Raw genomic sequence first — 21852 nt, forward strand, 5'->3', positions numbered from 1 at the left:
ATTGTTTTTTGCTGATGAAACAAGCTTGGGAGCCAGCCTATTGAGTCTAAATAGCTTCTTGATGATATAATTTGAGCAACAAAAATTATGGAAGCAGTGAGATTGAAGTGAAAACTTTGGTGTCTTTTATATATATTCATATATATATATATACACACACATATATAACTTTTTACTGCACACTAGTTTTCACTTAACTACTTTAAATGTTATGATGACAGAAATTAAAATCAATGGATTTGTTTTCTTCAGTAAGTGAAATACTGCTTTTTTTTTTTTTTTTTTAACTTTTCAAGGAAGAGTCTTGCAATATGGACTTCTTGTTCCTGTCCATAGCATTATCTTCTTGACAAATGCTTCTTTTATTTTATTTTTTTTTTATTTCGTTTGGAAAACTCTTGGAAGGTTTCCTCTTCTACTTCTCAAAGGATTCTTCATTAAGAATCCTTACATCTTTTTGTATCCATGCACACAGGAGCCCCCCTTCACACCACTTTCAAGAACTCTTTTTTTCTTGCTGTTTTCTCAGGCTGTGAAAAATGTACTCTTTCCTTGAGCATCCTTTCTTACTCTTGGTTAGGAATTAGATGCTTTTTCCTCTCTGTTCCCTCCAGGTTATTGCTGGCTAAGTAGATTAGTCTTTCTCCTTTTTCAGATGATTCTTCAGCTGCAACTGCTGCTCAATGGGGGAGGCTTCCCTTCTCTTTCTGATGATAATTCAGCAGCTTCCTTCCCTCTGTTCTACTCCCAACTCAACAATATAAAAGTGCTTTTATCTAATGTCTACTCAGTGAGTCACAAGTTATCTAATCAGTAAAATTTTCTGGAAGTTCGCAACCTTCTGGTTCAGATTGCGTGAAGTATCTAACATATTTCCATTGGACTCCATATCTTTATTTCATTGGAAGAGGACATAAACTCCAAAACCTCTCAATCACTCTTTATTATGACTAAAGTTACTTTTTTCTTTCTTTCTTTTTTTTTTTTTTTTTTTTTTTTTTTTTGTGTGTGTTATCTTCTGGTTACAGAAAAATGTATATGTAAGGTTTTTTGGTTTTGTTTTGTTTCTAAAGATATCTTGTTTCAAAAGGGCGTGAGTCCTTATGTACTGCATTCATTCCTTAGGAAATAAAAGAAGGTATTTTTGTAGGCAACATGGTTGAATTATATATAATTTCCAGGATGTTTTCATTCTGAATTTTGCTTATTCATAGCTTAAGTTTGAGCAGCTCTATTTTTAGCTTAATGAAGAATGAAGAAATACTGTTTACTGTTGGCAAATAATCTAACAGTTTATCATGAGCATCCAGAAGGAAAAAGTCAGACAGAAGTTGGATTTTTCATTCTGCTGTTTTGCAGTAGATAACATAACAGCTTCCTTAACTATCTTAAATTAATACTTTTAAAACAGTTGCCATTATGTAAAGCATTTTATTCATTGTTAGAATGAGGAGTACAAAGGCAAAGTATTTCATACACTTCAAAAATAAGTTTTAATTCTTTTATTTCCCATCTGTGAAAAAATGCTATCTCTTCCTCTCAGGTGAATGTTTTTGTGCTAAGACCTTCTTGCCCACTTGGACCTCAATTGCAAATGGCACATGTGTCCAAGCATGTCCATTTCCCGCAGGACTGATGAATCACAGAATCATGGAATATCCTGAGTTGGAAGGGACCCACAAGGATCACTGAGTCCAACTCCTGGCTCCACACAGGACCACCCAAAAATCAGACCACATGTCTGAGAGTGCTGTCCAAAAGCTTCTTGAAATCCATTAGGCTCAGTGCTGTGACCACTTCCCTGGGAACCTGTTCCAGTGCCTGACCACCCTCTGGGTGAAGAACCCTTTCCTAACACCCAGCCCAACCCTCCCTTGTCCCAGCTCCATGCCATTCTGTCGGGTCCTGTCGCTGTCCCCAGAGAGCAGAGCTCAGCGCCTGCCCCTCCGCTCCCCTCGTGAGGGAGCTGCAGGCCGCCATGAGGCCTCCCCTCAGCCTGCTCTGCTCTGGGCTGAGCAAACCAAGGGACTGCAGCCGCTCCTCAGAGGTCTTGCCCTCTAGACCCTTCACCACCTTTGTATCCTTCCTTTGGACACTCTCTTAACAGTTCCTTTTATACAGTCGTGCCCGAACTGCACATAGTACTCAAAGTGAGGTCGCACCAGGGCAGAGTGGGACAATCCCTTCCCTTGACCAGCTAGCAGTGCTGTGTTTAATGCATCCCAAGAAACACTTACTGACTTTGCTGGGCAGGAACCTATGCACCCTCATCTGCCCTTCAGATATGCCCTTATCTGCCTCTTCTTTGCTACATTCAGGTCCTGTTAAATATCCTTTTCCCTCCTCCCTGATTTTGCCACCGGCCTACTCTTCCCAGCCTTTCGCTGTCTCCCAGGCCATACACAGACCAAACTGCCTACACCTGTACAAGTCCTCACAGAAGTCCTCAGAAGGGGATTGCATCCCCAGACATGAGATATCCAGGCTTTTATCAGGGATTCTGTGAAGTTGATACATGGCACAACAGATGATAAGAGTTATTTTAAGGGTGCCCGCTTTGGAGTGCCCAGTATCTTTGGACTCGTATTGCTCAAACATTTCCCCAAAACTATGCATGAAATGTTAATGTAAAATTCCCCTGAGACTGGGTTCCCACCAGGATTTTGTGACCATGCTCTCCAGCTGTAAGAATGTATTATTAGTGTTTAACAGTCAGTAGCCAATTTTAACCTAGTTCGTGTGACAGATGGGAGTGAAAAAAAAACAATACTTCTGCAAGATAACTAGAAATTGGGTGCAAGAGAGAGAGTCAAAGTAATGTCATCCCTAGGAGAAAAAAAAAAAAAAAAAAAAAAGCTGTCCTATCATCTTGAGTTATTCTTCCTGCTTTCCTTTTCGGCTGGACAATTGCATGTGCAAGTTGGGCAACCAGTTTGTTAAAGTACAGTTTGAAAGCAGAAAAAATGCATATTGTCATTTGACATCACTGGGGTGCAGGAAGCTGCTGAGATCCCTGTCATTTGCAGTTTCAGGGGTATGTACATAGAGGGGGAACTGTGCAAGATGGAGGAATTACGGGGGATATGAGGGCAAGTAGCAGTGAGGCATCACAGAACATAAATCCATAGTCCTCACTCTGAAGAAGCAAGCATGCGATGCTCTGGAGGGGGATGAAAGGCTCCAGCTGAGAGCAAGAATATCTGGAGATATTCACCTTCCTGACACACAGAGCTTTTGTAGTAGTTTGGGGGTTGCAGAGTCTTGAGTTTATAGCCTTACAAAGTGCAGGACTTGCTTTGGAAATTCACATACATAAACAAAACAACTCTATCAGAACTCTGAATTCCCTTTTAATTTATATATATATGTTTAAAGCCACAAGAAAGCTCTACAACCTTGTTTTCCTAGGCTGCCAGCTTCCCAGATAGCTGAACAAAATTTTCTTGTTTGTGTTAACAAGCAATACATACAGTTAATTAGTTTTTAATCAGTTATGTAATTACAGGGAGCGAGATGGTTGTTGGCTGCATTTTAAAACCCCATGGGCCATAATTGGCTTTCTTGCCACATGTTGCGTACTCTTGCTGTTTAGTCATAAAAATCAGTTTGCAACTGCATGGAACAGTGTTCAGCACAGCCTTTCCCCTATTTTTCCTTTTCAGCTAGTAGCTAGTGTATCATGGTTTTGGAAGACTGAAAAGAGCAGGGATTTTTTTTTTTTTAAACACCGGATAGTTTTTTAAAGGAAATAGTCAATGGCTTCTCGAGCTTTGAGGTCTCATTTTTAATAATTTAGCACTTTGATGCATGGGCTCTTGATCATTACATGTTAGCAGTTTCCAAAAACATGTTGAGAATAGTGACTTGAAACAAGTCCAAGACTGTGAATAATTGTGGAAACATCTGTACCTGACTGAATAAATTATGATCTTTGGTCAACCAAAAAGTTGTGATATACAGTGAGATTTTTCTATTCGTTTTGTAGTGTATGTATATGTATATATATTAATTTTTTTCTCTAGTTTGCTGCTTAGATCAGAGATATTTCAATGTCTATTTTACTTATTTTGGTATGTTCATTAGTTACAAGTCCATCTGCCTTCTTTATGTAGCTTATTTTTAAACCCAAGCTTTGGCTAGATGACTAAAAATGGATTAAACTGTTTTGGATTGCAAAATGAAATTATTATGTGAATGTTAGACTAATGAGAAGAATTTTCACTGGCATAAGTCTCAAATTCGTGAATTTCAAATAGAGCTGAAGACAGCAACATTCGTGTAACACTGAATTAGGGAATAGAAAACATTAAAAAGGCAACAAGATAAACACCAACCAGCAGTGTTGTGGCAGAATGCCACTACTCTCCTGAGCTGTATTGGCAGGGTGCTGCCAGCAGGATGAGGGTTCCTTCTTTTCTGCTCAGCACTGGCGAGCCATAGCTGAAGTTCTGGGACCAGTTCTGGGCTCCCCAGAACAAGAGAGACATCGAGCTACTGGAATGAGTACAGCAAAGGTCCATGAAGATCAATGAAGGGCTTTGAGCTTCTCTTCTGTGAGTAAGGCTGAGGAAGCTGGGACTCTTCAGCCTGGAGAGGAGAAGGCTCAAAGGGATCTTAGTGATGAATGTTAATACCTGGAAGGGGGAAGGAAAGAAGACGGACACAGGCTCTGCTCAGTGGTACCTAGAGATAGGACAAAAGGCAATGGGCACAATGAGAAATACAAGAAAATCTGTTCAAACAAAAAAGGGGGGAAAATTACCGTATGGGTGACTGAGCAGTGGCACAGGTTTCCTGGAGAGATGGTGGAGTCTGCATGCTTGGAAACATCCAAAACCGAGGTGGCACAGCCCTGGGGAACCTGCTCCAGGCGACTCACCTCTGAGCAGGGCAGTTGGATGTAACTTCCCAAGGTGCTTTCTAACCTCAACTATACAGTGGATTATATGAAGTAATAAATTCACTGTGGAGTCGTGTTTTATCTAAAAGATACCATGTTTTTCACTAGACCATAAACAATAAATAGATATTGGACTACTCTGAAGGTATATGTAGTTTTTCTTTTCCATAACAAGGAAATATATGACCATTTTCAGACTTGATCCACAGTGATGAAAAGCGTGGAAATGTTGTGGGAAATGTAAGAGTAGTTTTTCATTAGTTAGTGTGTTGTTTGTGCACTCAAAGATAAAGGGATTAGCTAAGAGGGTGGTTGAGATGGTACTAAAATTATTTTCATTGCTTCCAATGCCACTTTGAAATTGTTTGTGTTACTTTTATATTGTGTACTTTTTTGAGTCACTTTTGGGTGCGTATAAATGGTAACTATCTTTTAGTTGGAAGTCATGCTTCTGGGTGGGAGGGTCTGAGAACGTGAAGCAGCGAGCGTTTTTGTAACAAAAAGCAGAACTGAGGCCTGTTTCAAACAGCGGTGATACTTCAACTTCCCCATGCTCTCTGGAAGTGGATCGATGGCTGCCAGTAAGCTGCATCAAGGAGTCCCAGGCATGAGTGCACATTTCAGACCCCGGACAGATTTTTCAGGTTAGACCCAGCATACTCATTTTTCTGCTGCCTTTCCTGTCTTGGCTTGTCAGAGAAAGTGAGCTTGAGAGCATGGAAGTATGAAAACTCGTCCTGAAATTCTGGTACTGCTGATGTGATTCACAACTAGGTAATAGAAAGAGTTGCTGTTAAAGACTAGTGCAAACTGCATGTGGTTCTGTAGCTGTTGTTGGCAGCAGTCAGTATGAGATTTCTGCTGGTGTAACCAAAGATAACATCTGATCCAGTAGCAATGAATCTTAAATCGTGAGACTTTTGCGTTAGAGAATATACTATTATACTAGAATATACCATATTAGTATATTCTCTATACTATATATATATAGTATATTCTCTATACTATATATATAGTATAGAGTCTATTCTCTATACTATAGAGAATTCTCTATACTACAGAGAATATACTAATATACTAGAGAATAGAGATTTAGTTAATTTTGTGAAGAAAAGGAAGATGCATGAGGAGTATAGCTGAGGAACTGAAAGCATCAAATCTTCCTGCCCATGCATGCTTGAATGATATCAGTTATAATAACTAACTCTTAAAAAAAGTAATTTATATAAGATTGCAAGAAATAAATCAATTCCATTTTTCTGAGAAACACTTAAGGAAGAAGTTTGCCCTTCCCATGCATTGGAGCCTTATTTTATATTTCTCCTCCAGTGAACTCATCTTGTTTCACACATATGCTGGCAACGTAAGTTTTAGAAGGAATTTGACTGTAACCTAAATATTTAGTCTGATCCAAGCAAGCCCAGTTCACTGCATATCACTACTTCTGTTTTTCCTTCTGCCATGAGTACTGTAGCTGTCCAGCAGCAGGTATCTAGCTGTGAGCACGGGCATCCTGCTGTTTGGTGAAGTCCAACGTCAGAAACAAAGTGAGATACCTATGAGAAATGTGTTTGCAGATAAGTAGCATTATTTACTCTTCCAGACTGCACTGAGAACATTTCCACTGAAAACAAAATGTCGGTACACTTGAGTAAGCAAGCTTGTGAAGTTAATATTATAAATAAATAAAAGTTACATGTATAAATATATCTGAAATCTACACTGCTTTTTGACCTTGCTTTTCATATTAATATATATATATGTTCATAAATACATAATACAGTGGGGGAAAAAGGCATATTGGACTGCAGAACTCAGACATTATTTGCAAAGTTCAATCACTTTGTGCTTCTTTGTGCTATATATAATGACACTATCATACAATGCCATGAAGAGATGGATGTTCTTCAATGTGTGTTATATTACTTGTGTGGCCATCATCAGTTCTCACATGTATTCTTTTACTGTTCTTCAGTAGAAACCCTCTTGTAAGATTTCTTCAGAAGCACCTTAGAAACACAAATGCACCACATAGGAACTTTTGAGTATCTGTATAACTATATCAGGTTATTTTTATATCTTAATAGGGGATTACTGATAAGATAAAGTGGCTTTTATCATGGGAATGGATGACTAAGGTATTAGCTCTTACAAAATGCTTTTTCTCATTAAAAATCTTGCAGATTAACTACAGTAATTGCTGTCCATGGTTGGTGCTCTTTTCTTTTCTTTTTTCTTCTTTTCGCTTTTTTTTTTTTTCAAGTAACTGTTTAGAATAATGTATTTTGATTTTATTCTTTCTTCCTTCCCAATTATTCTCTTCCTCTTGTACAGTATGCTTACAGCATGCTTCTATTCTGTTTCTTAATTGTGCAGGCTTCTTATTAGCAATTTAATTTTTTTCCTTCTTGCTGACATAGAGACATTTATTTTGTGCATAATTTATTAAGTGCTGTCTTAAAAGCAATGCTTTGAGTACAAAAGATTTAGTGAGTATCAGATAATATTTAAATAGACTGAATTACAACATAAATGGGAATATTTTCTTCTGCTTTTAAGTGAAATGAAGTTCCTTTTAAAAATAAAGGAGGAAGAAACAGTTTTACGGCTTCCACTCAGAGAACTTGATGGTGGTTTGCAGCTAAGTTTGCTCTTCACTGGGTTCATTGGCTTGTGGCTTGGGGCAGTATTTATTCCCTGGTAGAGCCAAGGCTTCTGTTTTTGTCCAGAGAAGAGCAAAACGATTACTCTATGTTGTTATAAAACCATGCTAACATGTTTATAATTTACATTAATGCCTTATTTCTGGGAAACATCAAGATTGCTCTTATAGTGTATGAGGCCTGCAGTTGATTTTTATTCAAGCAGCAGCAATTTTAATTGATGCAGCATTTGTTGATTGTGCTGGGATGAACAGAAAACTGAAACCACATTCCCCAAATTACTTGCTGTGTGATGTCTTTATATTTTTAATGGTCTTCTCTTCAGAAGTCCAGTATTACAGTATTGCTTCAGTTGAAAAGAACAAATAGCCTATTTATTAAGTGTGCAGTTAATACCATTTCAGCTAATAGTGAATAGGCAGTTACAATAATCTATCGACAGTAAAGTTTTTTAGAATCATGTATGATCTTCCTGTCTGCTCCCTGGAGCCCGAAGTATTTATTACTTGGAAACAAAGAACCTCAGAGTCAAAGGTAAGCAACGGTGTGCTGAAAGAGTGGGAGCATGCCCGTAAACAGCAATATGGCAGAGAACAGTTAATAACAGACCTCTGGCAGGGCCCACTGTATGTTCAGTGTTCCCTTCCTACCCAATGCCCTCCCAGCTACTTCAGCTAAGAGGCACGGTTCCCTGTGGCTGTGCTCGTAAAAGGTGAGTTCATGCATCACCATGTAGTTTACGTGTGTTCATTAGCCTACAAGGGAATGCAACGCTCTCACGTGTTTGTATCAGCCAAGCACATAGCATCAGGTTCTGCAAACCCCTGTTTTGAGTGTATTGTTGATTGAGTACACCCAGCATTTTGGGGGTTTGGACCCTTAGATGGTGCTTGAGGGAAAGCTGCTCTTAAATCTCTGAAGCCCTTGTGACAGTGTAGCCCACCCATGTCATAGAGTGAGCGTCCTTTTGCACCTCGTAACTCTTCAGATGTGACAAATCTGTATTGTGGACATATTTAAGAAAATAGCATAAATTAGAATGCAATTGCTCTTTTTTTTTTTTCTTTCTCCATTAACCTCATGAGCAAAAGGTAGCAACTATAACAGTGCAGGATTTACAGTCTAGAGAGAACTTGAAAAATCCAAATTTTGTTTTACTTTGAGCTACCTAGGAATAAATCCTTTAGAGCTGAATAGAATCCACTCTGGTGAGTGAAGGTTATTAGAATGGTTCGTAATGCAGGGATGAATGAAATATGATAAAATCTCATTGCAGTATTTGGCACTTGTTCAGGATTTCAAATAGGCATACTGAAGCAGGAAAAAGGAAAATTTATATATTTATTTTTAACATCTTTCTTCTGGCATTTTAAACACTGTGAGACATGTTTGATCAAAACAAATTCACAGACAACACTGAGATTATCTTCCTTTTAGAATTCCCTTTTTGTGGTTCAGTTGTGTGCACACTGCAAACATCACACCTAAGTAAAACTCTAATCGGTGCTGATGTTAAAAATCTACATCATTTCTGTCAGACCTGAGGCAAAGGAGATGGATGGATGGCTTAGGAAGACAAAGTGTATTAACAAAAAAACAGAGTAATTGTTAAGGCTGCGAGGGAGAAAAGACTAGATAACCAGTCATAGAAACTTGAATTAGATTTCACCAAAACTGACTTAGGCTTTCATGTTTGAGAAACAGAGCGGTGTGTGCAATTTACTCTCTGTGGATTTTTCCTAATTATTTTGTTAGAAATCTAAAATTATAGGATCTTTTCTAGTTTTTATTTCCTCTCCATTTTGTAAGCTCTTTTCTTCAGAGGTTGATGCTGTATTTAACAAACATCTGAGGTGCTTGTTGAAGACGGAAGGTAATATTTTAGTTATGACTAAACTCAGAATTTCGAGCATGGGAGGAAAAAATGGAAGGAAATCTTTTAAGGAAGATTGTCCTTTCATTAGAATTTGTGTGCAGGTAGAATTCAAACCGTGCCATATATGCTATGCTGAATTGCTAGAAATGAGCTTGCCTATGTTGGCTATAGAGATGATTCTACAGCTGTGTGTGTACATATTTATATATTTGTATTTAAGCAATTAGTTTTTTTTTCTTTATAGTGCCTGAAAGAGGAGCAACCATCTGGTTTCTATTGCTGGGTTAGGGGAGGATGTGCAAAGACAAGGACCTGCTTCGGAGTGCCCTTCCATGGCAGCATCTTCTACTGACATTATCTTCTGTCAGGATATATTCTTGAAGGAAAGCATATGTGGAGGAATATGTATTGTAAATTTAATGTGTTGAAAATGATCTCTGCTAATTACATTATTTTGCACATTTGCTTTTTCACTGGAGGTCTGTGACAACTCACCCTACCCTTCTGCCTTTCCTCCCCCCATCTTTCATCATTTTCCCAGGTATTGTTTCATGTAGACGGGCTTTTGAACTTGCTGGAGAATTGTAGGAAACAGTGATGTGTCTCATAAATGCAACCAAAGTCATTTACAGAATCAGTTAGCTTTTACTTCATTGCTCAGTGGCATCCAAAACACATTTAATTGGAGGAACTTGTAGCCTATGACTATGAAGTGGTAGGACATGTTATGTGATGGAATTCAGACAAATGACAGAATTTTCTCAAATGGACGTGATTTGGTTGGAAGCTGCTGGGTTGCATGTGCTTTTAAAAGTGGTTGAAATTGTATTGAATTACATGTGTAGTCTTTGGGAGCTGGTGTTTGAAATCAGCTTTTAAGCATTCAATTTATTAATTTCCTACAAGCTGCTTTCCTTGCAATCTTCGTTGCATGTGCCCAGAGATAGACTGTATGGGGATGCTGCAGAAGGAGTACAGCTTCATGGCCTTTGTTATGGCATGCAAATGTCCGTTCACGTGCAAGTCTGAAGTATTGCATTGTAATCCAGATTTGACCATAGCAGTTGGCAAATCTAGGGTATCTGGTTTCTGTTTTGGGAGGTGGTTTTACTTTTTTTAATTGCAATGTTGTTAGTTTTGACTGAAATGTTAGATTCGTTATAACTTAGCATAAGGTACATTGTTTGCAATCTGTAGAATAAAAAACTTTAATTTAAATCAAGAAAAAATATTGGGGGTCAGTTATTTCTCTTCTCCAAGTCAATGATAGTCCCCACAAACTTTCAGTGAAGACTATAGAAGCAGCTGGTAATTCACCACTTCGGAAAAAATAAATCTTTTCAGTACTACCCCAATATGTATATGATAGAGTAAATTTGTTTCTTGTTTGAAATTATCTCTTTGGATGCAAGGAGCTTAGCTCTTGTAATGTATCCCCTGCTAATCATCTTTATAATGAACATAACATGAAGTGGATGATTGAATTTATTCTTTACAGCTTCTCTTCCAATGCTGTTTAATGGTGTCTTCCCAAGGTATGCTTCCCTGCCCAGTTGGTTCATTACAGTCATGTCCATTTCTGCTTTGATTAAACAGATGTGAATTCTCAAGTTGTCTGGACATCAAAGAAAGGAGGGAAGGGGTGAACAGATATCATTTGAGTATGAGATCATCAAGTTCAAACTGATTGTGATTTTCCTAACAATGGAATGCATGCATGAAGCAGAAATGAACTTTCACAATTTCTGGGCAGTTCTGTTACTGCAGGACAAAATCCCTGCTGCAACTCCCACAAATTTTAGTGGTCTTTGAAGTGAAGAAATGACATCAGAGGCTAACTGGTTCCTTCTGGTTTACTGAGAGTAAGACCTTGCCCTTTAAAATTTGTAACATAATTCACTTTCATTATTTCTATGCCATGTATTATTTATGCTCTTGCTAAAATTTTTGTGCTAGATTCTTGAAGTTCATCTGCATGAGAATGCATCACACGAAAGAGAAATGGCAATGGTATATGCGTGAACATGCATTGTGTTATATATTTTCTTGGTATTGGTAATAACATGTAACATGTATTGGTAAGTCAGTATATCAGTTTGTATAAATGGCATTTCTTTGGCCTTAAATGCCTATAAATCGTCCCTTTATAACAAGTGGGGAGGAAGACTTTGTTACGAGCTATAATGGGTGTCACATGCCGTATTGCTTGAAATATGATTTCAGGGAAAACTTTCTGGGAAGGGATACTGACAGGGCAGACAACAGTAAGTAAGAATAGCTTGGAGGTAGTGCTTGCTTAATTTTCTGTCTGAAACTCTGTTCCTTCAGTATGTTTTTGGTTATAAATGCTGGTGATATACTGTCATAGGAGAAGGTAGAGAAGGCAATTGTTGAAAGCATTTTGGGGAACCTTGACTTCTTGGGGAACCCAAAGGCAATCGGGGTTAGTTTCAAGTCCAGGTGGAACAGGTTCAGAGTCAGAAAACATGGTAAGGATTAGCTGAACCTGAGCTGAACTCAGTAAGTGGAGAAGTCGAGGATGAGAGTATATGAAAGAACACAAGGCAAGGAGGAGGAGAGATCCAAAGACTATCAGAACCTTCCCTAGAAGATAGATAGAGGATTGGGTAGGCTTTTAAGAGTTCAAGACTGGCTATTCTGGGCTAGATTCTTAGTCACTGAGGAGACAAGACAGCAGGTCACTTCAGAGTGGGTTGCCTCTGCAGATATTAAGTGGACCTACAGTCATAGGTTGTGACTTTTATTTGGTGGATCTTGCATAAATTGCAACAGCACTGAAAGAAATTATGTGCTCATTGAGGAAGTGCCACAGAATTAGGTCCCTAGTTGTCAAGCACCCTCCCAGTGGCTTTCTTCAGATACCTTATTTTCTGTAAAGGTATAAGTGGCTAGAAACCTCCTGATGGAAGAAACATTATTTAAATTCAACTTTTAGAGCCAAACTTAGTGTCAGACTTGTGAATAATTAACATAATTCTGTAGAGGGTATGCCATGAATAGCATTGAATGACTCCTTGCAATGAGTCACAAAACATGTGGAAGAACTGATTGCTTCCAGCAATGTCTTTAAATTCTCCAGATTTTATAAAAGCAAACTGAAGCCATGCTCAGTAGTGTCTGCACAGCTGATAGGCTTTCCTGCTGCATAGTATGCACAGGAGTGGGCTTTGATGAAGACTGAGACCTTAAACTGGGAATGACCACAATTTTGGACATTGCATTTGAAAAGGGACATGTCTAGATGACAGATGTTACTGTCCTTGTTTGGTTAGTACAGGTTTGTCTTAGTTTTTGCTACATTATGAAAACCCTCAGGGGTGCTAATTTTCTTGGTGCATTGAAAAATAACGGTACAGAATGTCATAGCATTTGGTCTTACTGATTCAGTCGTCTGCTCAGAGATCTAATTCAGTGGTTCTAAATCATTTATTAATCAGGGAAAATAGCAGAAAGAATTACTGAGGATTTATTGTGTCTTTTACAGTGTGAGACATGGTAGCTAGTTCCAATTTATACATCTTCAGTTAACTTCCTTTTTTTTTTTTTTTTTTTTTTTTTTTAACTATGAAACTCAGCTGCTACCTATAAAGATAAAGAAGTTCTATGATGGTTGTATAGGATATCTGAAATTTATAATTTGAGGAGAAATTCAAAATTTTGGAGGAAAAGAAGTGTTTTTAAAGTTTCAGAATCAGGGAATAGAAATATACTGAAAATAATTCAAATGTATATTTTTTTACTGACTAATTTGCCTACAGTACTGAGGAATTATAACGTGGCAGAAGCCTTCAGATAAGTATTAATCCCTGAAAAAATGGAAGGACAGTGGTGCTGTACTACATTTGTAGATTACGCTTTCTTCCTGGAGGGACTGAATTCTGGAAACACCTAAAAACTTTCTAACTGTACTCTATAAATTCAAATGAATTAATGCCTCCTTTTAGTTCTGCTGTATTTGATGACTATAGGAGACAGCTGGTGCTTTGTTTTCATTCATATAGTCAATTCTGTCTTTAAGAACATTGACATTAGTTTTGATTCTTTTCTGTGACTTCCCTGACATAGAGACACAGGGCAGTGTGAAATTAAATACTTTTATTTATTTTAGCCCGTTCAACCAATGTTTCCACTTAATTTAAAACTGTAGATTTAAGGAAAAACAGATGGGCCATGCATTTGTGCTTTTGATATAATTAATTAAGAGTTATTGTGAATTTACTAAGTTTCACATCTGATATCTGTAATCAAAGTAAAGTTATCTAAAGCTGCTAAAGTTCAGGATCTCTAAATATGGAAGAAAATATCAGAATTGCTTATTATACGTTTCTCATTGTGGTGACCACCTTTATACAAAGACCATATCTCTACCAAAGCAACCAGAGTTTCTTGAAGCAGAAACAGAAGCACCACATGACAATACAGGTCTTTCTTAGCACAAAAACCATGACTGTTATGCAAGCAGAAAATCATAAACATGCAATTCATTTCGTGTAATGTCTGAAAAGTCATTTTTTAGCTGTTTGTGACTGATGGAGAAAGTTTTGATCCTGTGTGATAGTTGTGGGTAGAGATGTTCTAACTGGAGATGGGAACAAGTCTGTCTGTAATACATGCTCTTGGTAGAACTTAGACTTCCAGATTAAAACTGTCCTCAGAGGAGCAGAGCTTTCTGAACATACAGGATCAAGACATTATCTATGCTTTTAGTGTTAGATTTTTTCCTTGTTTGACAGAAACAGACAAACAAGAACTCTTAATTTAAGCAAGAATAAAATTTATTTGTTACAGGGAATAAAAACACAATGTACTATGAAGACACAGATGGAGATTCTCACATGGTAATAAAATATTTTATAAGGATTTTTGAATGTTTGTAGAAGCAGGATATGCTAAGGTAGTTTTCAATAGCTTAGAAAAAAAACACCTTGCAAAACTTTAAAGCTGTTTTGTGGTTTTTAAAACTTTTGGCATGATTTACTGAATCATAACTGTTGTAATAAAAAACAGAATAAGATGCTTTTAAAAATACACCGAATACTTGGGATATTTTTCGTTATTTAAACTGGTTTATAGTTGCAAAAATCCATGCTTCTGGGTACAATTCAGGTCTCAGTGTCTGCTGCGATCTTCCGGTTTTATAGCATTACTGGAAATAATTTTTTCCTTATAATACTTTTCTTGCTGATGGATGCATTCCTTTTTTCCTTTCAAAATAACTTGAATCTTTCACATTACTGTTTTTCTTTTTTCCAAGATACTTCACTCAAAAGGTTTTTAATTTTTTTTTTTTTTTTTCACTCAGACTACATGATTATGAAACTTTGGTATTTCTCTTGCTAGAAGGTGATTTGGGAACTGTACTCATCCGTACTGTTCAGATACTGTTCCGAGTGTCCTCTGGAGATTATGTTATATAACTATGACATTCCAACAATATCATCAATTTTAAAATGATATTTTAAGTAAACCTGTTGTCTTTGATTAATATTTGTAGTATAATCTAGATCTAGGGCTAACCAGCTTGCATTTGAAGAGTTTGAGCTTAAGCAATAACAACTAGTAACAACTATCTTTTTAAGTTGCTGACTTGCTGGGTCACCATTTTTTCTCACATGTCAAATGCAAGCAAAAAAGTAGTAACACATTGACAACGTTTCAGTAGATGCAGGAGATCAAATTCTAGTTGTGTTCAAAAATTCCTTTAAAAGCTTCCCCATGTGACTGAGCTGCAGATGGGCAGGTGAGCACTGGACATGATACCGATGGTAACGTCAGAGGATGCTGGCCACTGGATTAGGCCAGGCTGTACCAGTGGCTGGTCAGTTGTCTTATTCATGCAAGCTTGATGGTCCTGTGTAAGCCTCGGAACAGTCTTGAGTTTATATATGTGAAATGTCATGGGGAAAGTACAAAGGGTAAGGAAAATTTTGTGGTGGTAAGTCACCTTAACAAGATGCTGATTTTAAGATAAACCAAACTCCAGCAGCTCCCAGTGATTGAAGCAATTATGCTCAGTTTTGTGTTTTACTTGGGAAAAAAACAAACAAACAACAAAAAAAAATCTCATTATGCCATCTGAGATTTTGATTAAAGGTAAGACACTTCTCTGCATTTACAGTACCTGTCCCATAGTGCTCAACTGAGTGCAGGTGACAAATACAACACTGTTTATGCTGGTCACCAACTGTTTTTCAGGGGGTCTGCTCTCTACTGCCAGGCACCCATCTCTTAACAGTGCAGTATTTCAGGGGGTTCGTGGAGATGGGCAGGATGTGGTGATTCTGTTTCTTGGAAGGACTTTTAACTTCAAAGTTCAAATTTATTGTGGGTAAGGGTTGTGGATTCATACCCTTGGTGATGTCTCATCCTAATTATAATACTGTGCATAATTATGAAATATGAATTTGGACACCAAATACCTGAATACTAACAAATTTTTCATCACAGTGCAAGTACATATGTAATCTTATTCCTTGTGCTTTGAGTTTGATGATAAAAATTCACCTTTTCCATTTTGGAGAGCTTTCTTGACATGCACTTTATCTGGGATTTAAAGTCTATAATCCACAGATAAATGATATTTAGATACGCAGTGTGGTGGGAGAAAGACTAGGCTGCTCAGCTGAAACAGAAATGCTTCCTCCCTCTTCTCCCTCCCCCCTTTTTTCCACCTGCTTGCTAAAAGCTGTATTTTTTTTTTTCTCCTCGGACGAGCCTCATAATTACCCTTCTGTGCCTGAGTTGGGCCTCCAGGAAAGGCCCGCAGCATCTGTAAAGCTGGCAGCAGAACGGTATTTCCAGGCAGGCAGTGTTGCAGGCTCGGGAGCCAATCCATGGCTTTGTCTGAGCAGCTGAGAACTTCATCCCAGCCATGCCGCGGTGTACAGTAACACAGACCTGTGCCACGGGCAGGGAGAGCACTGAGCAAGTGTTGGGGCCAATATTTATAGACCACTACGTAGCAGTCCTGGAAAGAGAGAAGCGGAGAGGGAGTGAAGGAGAAATCCTGGCTGAACCGAAGGCAATTTTATTTCAGGTTTTTGTGAGTTAAGCAACATTAAATAAATCCCCCTTGTCAAGTTTAATCTTCTCTTGGCGAATCATAGCAGTCCCGCTTCACGCTATGACCAGGTGGAAGCAACAGATTTAAAACGAGACGTTTGAGGGTAAGTAATTGATTTAGTGTCATTTTTACCTCCAGCGTCCTAGCCAGCTTGCTGCTCTTTGAGGGCACACATCAGTAAGCGAGAGCTCAGCTCATGTTCTGCGTACAGCGTAGCGCTGCCTGCTGTGGAAGGATGTCTGGTCGGCGTGCAGTGATTTTGTCTGTGGCTGCAGAGGAATATCAGGTTGGCTCTTCATTTAGCAACGTGCTTGAAAAGGTCAGCTAGCATCAGAAAAGAAAAACACACAGTCTACTTTCCCTGCACAGTTGAATGTGTAATGCGGGTCATTTAAAACACTAGTGCTCAGCAGTGCCTAGATTAAGCTTTAGACCATCCACTTCTTGATGTAGATAGAGGGTTGTACTTGCACAGCAATCCTGCTGTCCTATATGTACAGTTTTTAGCAGTGGAAAACAAGAAAAAAAAAATCCGGTCGAACTTTTCTCTGCTGCTGTGTTAGGTAATCAGTGTCAATATTGCAACAACTGTTTTTCTAAGGGGAGCAGGACAGCAGTTAATGGATGTTCTTACATACCTCAGTTCTTTTATTAAAAACAAAACCGAAGGCAACAGGCTTGGGGAGGTGAGTGGGTTGTTAGGAGAGGAAAATTCCTCCCCCCCCCCCTTTTTTCTACATTGTTAAAGGTGACATAGAACACACACCCCTGCATATTCCCTGATAACAGGAGGGAAATTGAGTGTTTACAGCAAACTGTTATAACCAAGGTGCAAGAAAGATTCTCCCTCACTCGCTTTCACCCAGGCAGCTCCATACAGCTTTTGAAAAATGAACCTCTTTCCATTACTCACAGTATCTTTTTCAACAGCCTCCTGAACGCACGCAGGCTGCTGAGTTCATTAGTCTTCTTTGTTTGCATATTCTAGGGTGTAATTTTAAAAGCCAGGTTACCTAAAAAGGGGATAATTCTTCTAAAACTCTCTCCTGGCAGCAACACATGAAATCTGTACAATTCAACATTTATGTTTACTATGGTTAGCTCAGAGAAGATTAATGTGTTGCTTAAAGAACACAGCATTTCCCTGAATGAAATTTATCAGTTGACAGCCCTGGAATTACTTCTTTAAGTTAAGAAAATATAGACTTTGGCACTAGTTGAAGTTTTTTGGGGGTGAGTGGGAGGGTGGCTTGCAACTCCAGAGGGTGTTAGACACATACTGAATATGTGTTGAAAACAAAAGTGTGTTAGAATAACTTCAAGCTTGAGGTTCAGACTAACAAATATGAGGAAGTGCAAGATAGGGCTCACGTTAGATCCTTAACTTCACTTGTTAACACCAACGTTTTGCACGCACAGGGCGCGTAATGTAAGCTGCTGTCTGCTGCTTTAAGACTTACCAAGCAAAGTGTAAGAACAGCGGTGGTTTCCAGAGAAGAAAAGCAGTTTATATGAGAACCTGTAGAAAAGCATATATACGTTTAATGATCATTATTTCCTATGTGTATCATAGAGTCTGTGTTTTGATTGGAGCACTTGTTATCACAGACGCTAGAAATGTTAAGAAGCTGCTCTGGGAAATGCAACAGGCAAGACAGAAATGTGTGTTATATGGACAATTAACACTAATAAAACTAATCTGCTGGGAAATTCTCTCATTATGGAATTATGGAACTATTCCAGTATGTGAGTTTTGCTTAAAAAAAAAAAAAATATATCAGCTGTCCCTTAAGCAGTGGATTTTACAGAGGTATAGAGGACAGGACTGTTGCATTTCTTTGAGGTTTATAAATAAATGATAAATGCAAACTGAAACTTCCTGTTTTTTCCCTCTTCCTTACCCAATTTATCTATGCTGGAAGGTGATATGGGCGTGTTTTTTTTATATATATTTTTTTGTGTTTAGTATCTTGACAAAGACAACTGCTTAGAAGTGAGAGAAAGCATAGTTGTTGAAAAGGATCTTAGCATGGTGTTTTTGGACACAGTGGAGTAATACACACTAGTCCACATTTCAGAGCTTCATTGTTGTGACTGCACATACCCATCTGACTGTGGCCCTGACAGTTGTTGTGATTGTATTTTTCTCTGTTACCATGCCTATTACTTCTATAGGCACACAAATTATTTACTATTGGAGGATTTGCATGGTCCTTACAGAGCATGAAGTGCTCTTCAGTGTAGAAGACTATGCCTCTGTGTATATCATTGCCCTGTGTTAATGTGGCTTAACTGTTGGTAAGCCACATTTATATCCAGTGGCCATAAGCTGCAAGTGTGTGCATTTTTGTGGAGTAGCTGGTGTATAACGTTAGCCACCCGAACTTACAGTGAGGTGGATTGTTTGCTTTCCCATATAGTTTAGTAAAACATTTTCTATTTTGCATATTCAAGTGATGTTCAAAGGACTCCACGGAGAATGATGTCAGGATTTCAGATATTGCAGTTGTCCTGCTCCAGGGAAGCAAATAGCCTCTGAGCAGAGTTTGACCTGTTCCTGAAGATCTTGATATAACCATGCATGAGCTCTGTAGATATTTTTGTTCTTTGTGATGGAGTTTTCTTGACCCTTCCTAAGCCCCACAGAGGGATGCTTTAATGGCATGTTAACCTACTGATCAGTGAACTCTGCGCTAATGGGTCACTGTAGAGGCAGAGATTTTCTCTCTGATAGCTGGGATTATCCATGGAAAGTCCAATTACCTGCTGGGGCTGGGGTGAGAAAAGTCACACGCTGCCTCTTTAGCACTTGTGTCTGTAGGAATTGTGACAGCATTGGGTATTGCAGGGGTTAATGTTGGGGCTGTTTGGCTATTGTTAATATATGTGGGAGGGCTGTCAAGTGATTACCTGCTGAGGTGGGGGGGTGAGCTCCAAGGCTGAGAGGGGTTGAAATTTGCTCTCAGAGGTTTCACAAAACTAATGACTAGGGGTCTTCACTGGAAAGATGCGTAGGTATTACTTTTTTTTTTTTTTTTTTTGTGATGCCTCCCCTTATTAATTGGAGCAGGAATACAGATGTAGAAATACCTCAGAATCAAAGCCATTCCTGTTCATTGGTTCCTTTAAAACAGATCACCAGTGTTCAATTACCTGTTGTGCAGTTATTCCACTTGAAAATCTACATTTGCTATTAGAGCCTCCTTGGTCTCTGAAAACACAGGAAAGTGAGCTGGAACCCCATACAATGAATTGAATGTCACCCCTCAGAGCATCCACTGCAGGCTCCACAATCTCCCACGTGTCTTATCAATTAAATCACAACTAAAATGGGACAGGAGTCAAATCCACAAAACACCTGAAGATTCGCAGTAAGAGCGTGAGTGGGTGATGGTGGACATGGCTCTTCATGGCCATGTCATGTTTGGGGTTGGATGCAGGCAACCTTCATTGTTGCTTGAATGCCAGAGGTGACCCTGCCCCTTTGTGAGGTCATTATGAAGTCTGAAAAACATCCTGGCTTTAGCAGCTGTGTTTCCAAGGGAGATATAAGCCCATGGGTTTGCTTTCACGTTGTGTTTGCTTGCTATTTAGCTGGATTTTGTGGTCCGTTTTGAGGACTCATGGTCAGAAATAGGTAATCAGGTTGATAAAACAGCTTTATCCATGCTCTGTATTTGTGGGTAAAAGGTGTGTAGACTATGGCTATAGCAGCAAAAAGCAATCTTTTCATCACAGTAACTTTTGCAAGAGCTTTGCTCTTTGTTTCAGGCTCTGCTTGCTAACCATATCAACTAGATTGTGTCACTTAAAATGCCTTTTTTTCCCCTCCATGTCATAAGTTAACTTTCTGTTATTTACCTTATAACCAGTGGTTGCTAAATATAGAATTTCAGAGTAATTGCCCACTATTAGTTTTATTTTGTGGTGTTTGCGCCCAGTAAAACAATTTCTTAGACTATATAAACAGACTGGCGTTTTGTTCACAATGTCATGTTTTAATAGCAGTATGTCGTTCACTTACAATATACTGTGCACTGAACAAAGAGGAAAAGATCCAAGCCCTACTGTCAATGAGATTATGGCTTAGCCATAGAAGTAAATGGAAAGAAAGGAAGGGGGGAATGGAGCTAGTTAATATAAAAATATGTATGCATGTAGACATGCAAAGATAACTTCTTAGAAATAGGTGTATGCCTTGGATAAAAATAACCCTTCGGGTTCTATATGTAAGGTATGCTGCACAAATAATATATGCAATTCTTGGTGGTTTCACTGATTTATCGTGGGGGAAGTGAAGAGCTGAGCATCATTTCTGATGGAAAATGGTAACATTCCAGAGAGGGAGGATTGCTTATGATGCGTCAGTTTTGAAGATATTTTAATCAGTAAAGATGTCTTGGATCTGGGACTGAGTTTTCTAGTCAGGACCAGAACAACAAAGATCAGTATGCCTAGTAGCAAATCCGTGATAGAGCACAATTGTTGACAGCGAATGACTAAAATTTTATCTTGTGAATTTGCCTGATTCATATCAGGAATATGGGCCCTTGCTTCCCATACTATAGCTGAGCACTTCCCATACTAACTTATTAAATGCTTCTCAAGCTTCTGTACTCAAAACTGCTTCTCTTTGTACATGTGCTGAGGTGTTTACTGGGTTGGGGACTCAGGCTCAGGTCTCACATGTTGTGGCTCTTAATACCTTGACTATTGAGTCCTTCCATGTCTCATCTGTTGTGAAAATTCTATTTTTGGTGTGCGAATTCCTTAATTTGGAGCAGACTATTAAGTATTTGTAATAACATTATCTTCTGTGATTTTTTTTGAGGAAATGTTTTTTGAGAGATCTTGGTTTACTGAAGAGATTTAAAACGTTTTTTTAATAAATATTCCTGGTAATCTATACTAAGTTGTTTTTCCCTATTCAGATTTCATCTTGGGGCAAACTGATTCCTGGTAGTAAACACTGAAGTATTTATTTCCATCTTCAGGTTGGTTTCCTCTGCAACTCTTTATTCTATTTTTTTTTTCTTATAGGTTCTTATGTAGACACAGAAAGGAGGGCATAGAGTTTACTCTTTATTCCAGTTTTGTCTCAATCATGATACTCCTCAGTGTCAGAAAAGAGTCACCTGTGTCTTTTCAACTCCACAGCTCGATGCTTGATGGCTTTGTGAGCTGTTCTATTGCACAGCTTCAGGCTGTGTAATGAACTTGAGAGCAAATCCAAAAGCAAAAACGGGTTTGTGGGACCAAAGAAAACTGTTTATGTTTTGTGAGTCAGTGCTCTTCCAATATTCAAGTGGGCTCTCCTTTGCCTCCCAGA

The 21852-nt window shown here is 38.5% G+C and overlaps 1 protein-coding gene across 4 annotated transcripts in view; it reads left to right on the top strand.

Moving 5' to 3' along the window:
- BMPR1B (bone morphogenetic protein receptor type 1B) overlaps positions 1-21852 on the top strand; it is a 259932-nt gene that overhangs the window by 115133 nt on the left and 122947 nt on the right. The window contains exon 1 of one of the 4 annotated variants that reach the window (XM_068681767.1): positions 16380-16626. The exons of the other annotated variants lie outside the window; for them this stretch is intronic. The gene's annotated coding sequence lies outside the window, so the exon portion shown is untranslated. Of the gene's footprint in view, positions 1-16379; positions 16627-21852 lie in introns of those variants that run through there. 4 annotated transcript variants of the gene reach the window in all.

This window comes from Anas acuta, chromosome 4 (assembly GCF_963932015.1).
Source record: "Anas acuta chromosome 4, bAnaAcu1.1, whole genome shotgun sequence".
Classification (NCBI taxonomy): domain Eukaryota; kingdom Metazoa; phylum Chordata; class Aves; order Anseriformes; family Anatidae; genus Anas; species Anas acuta.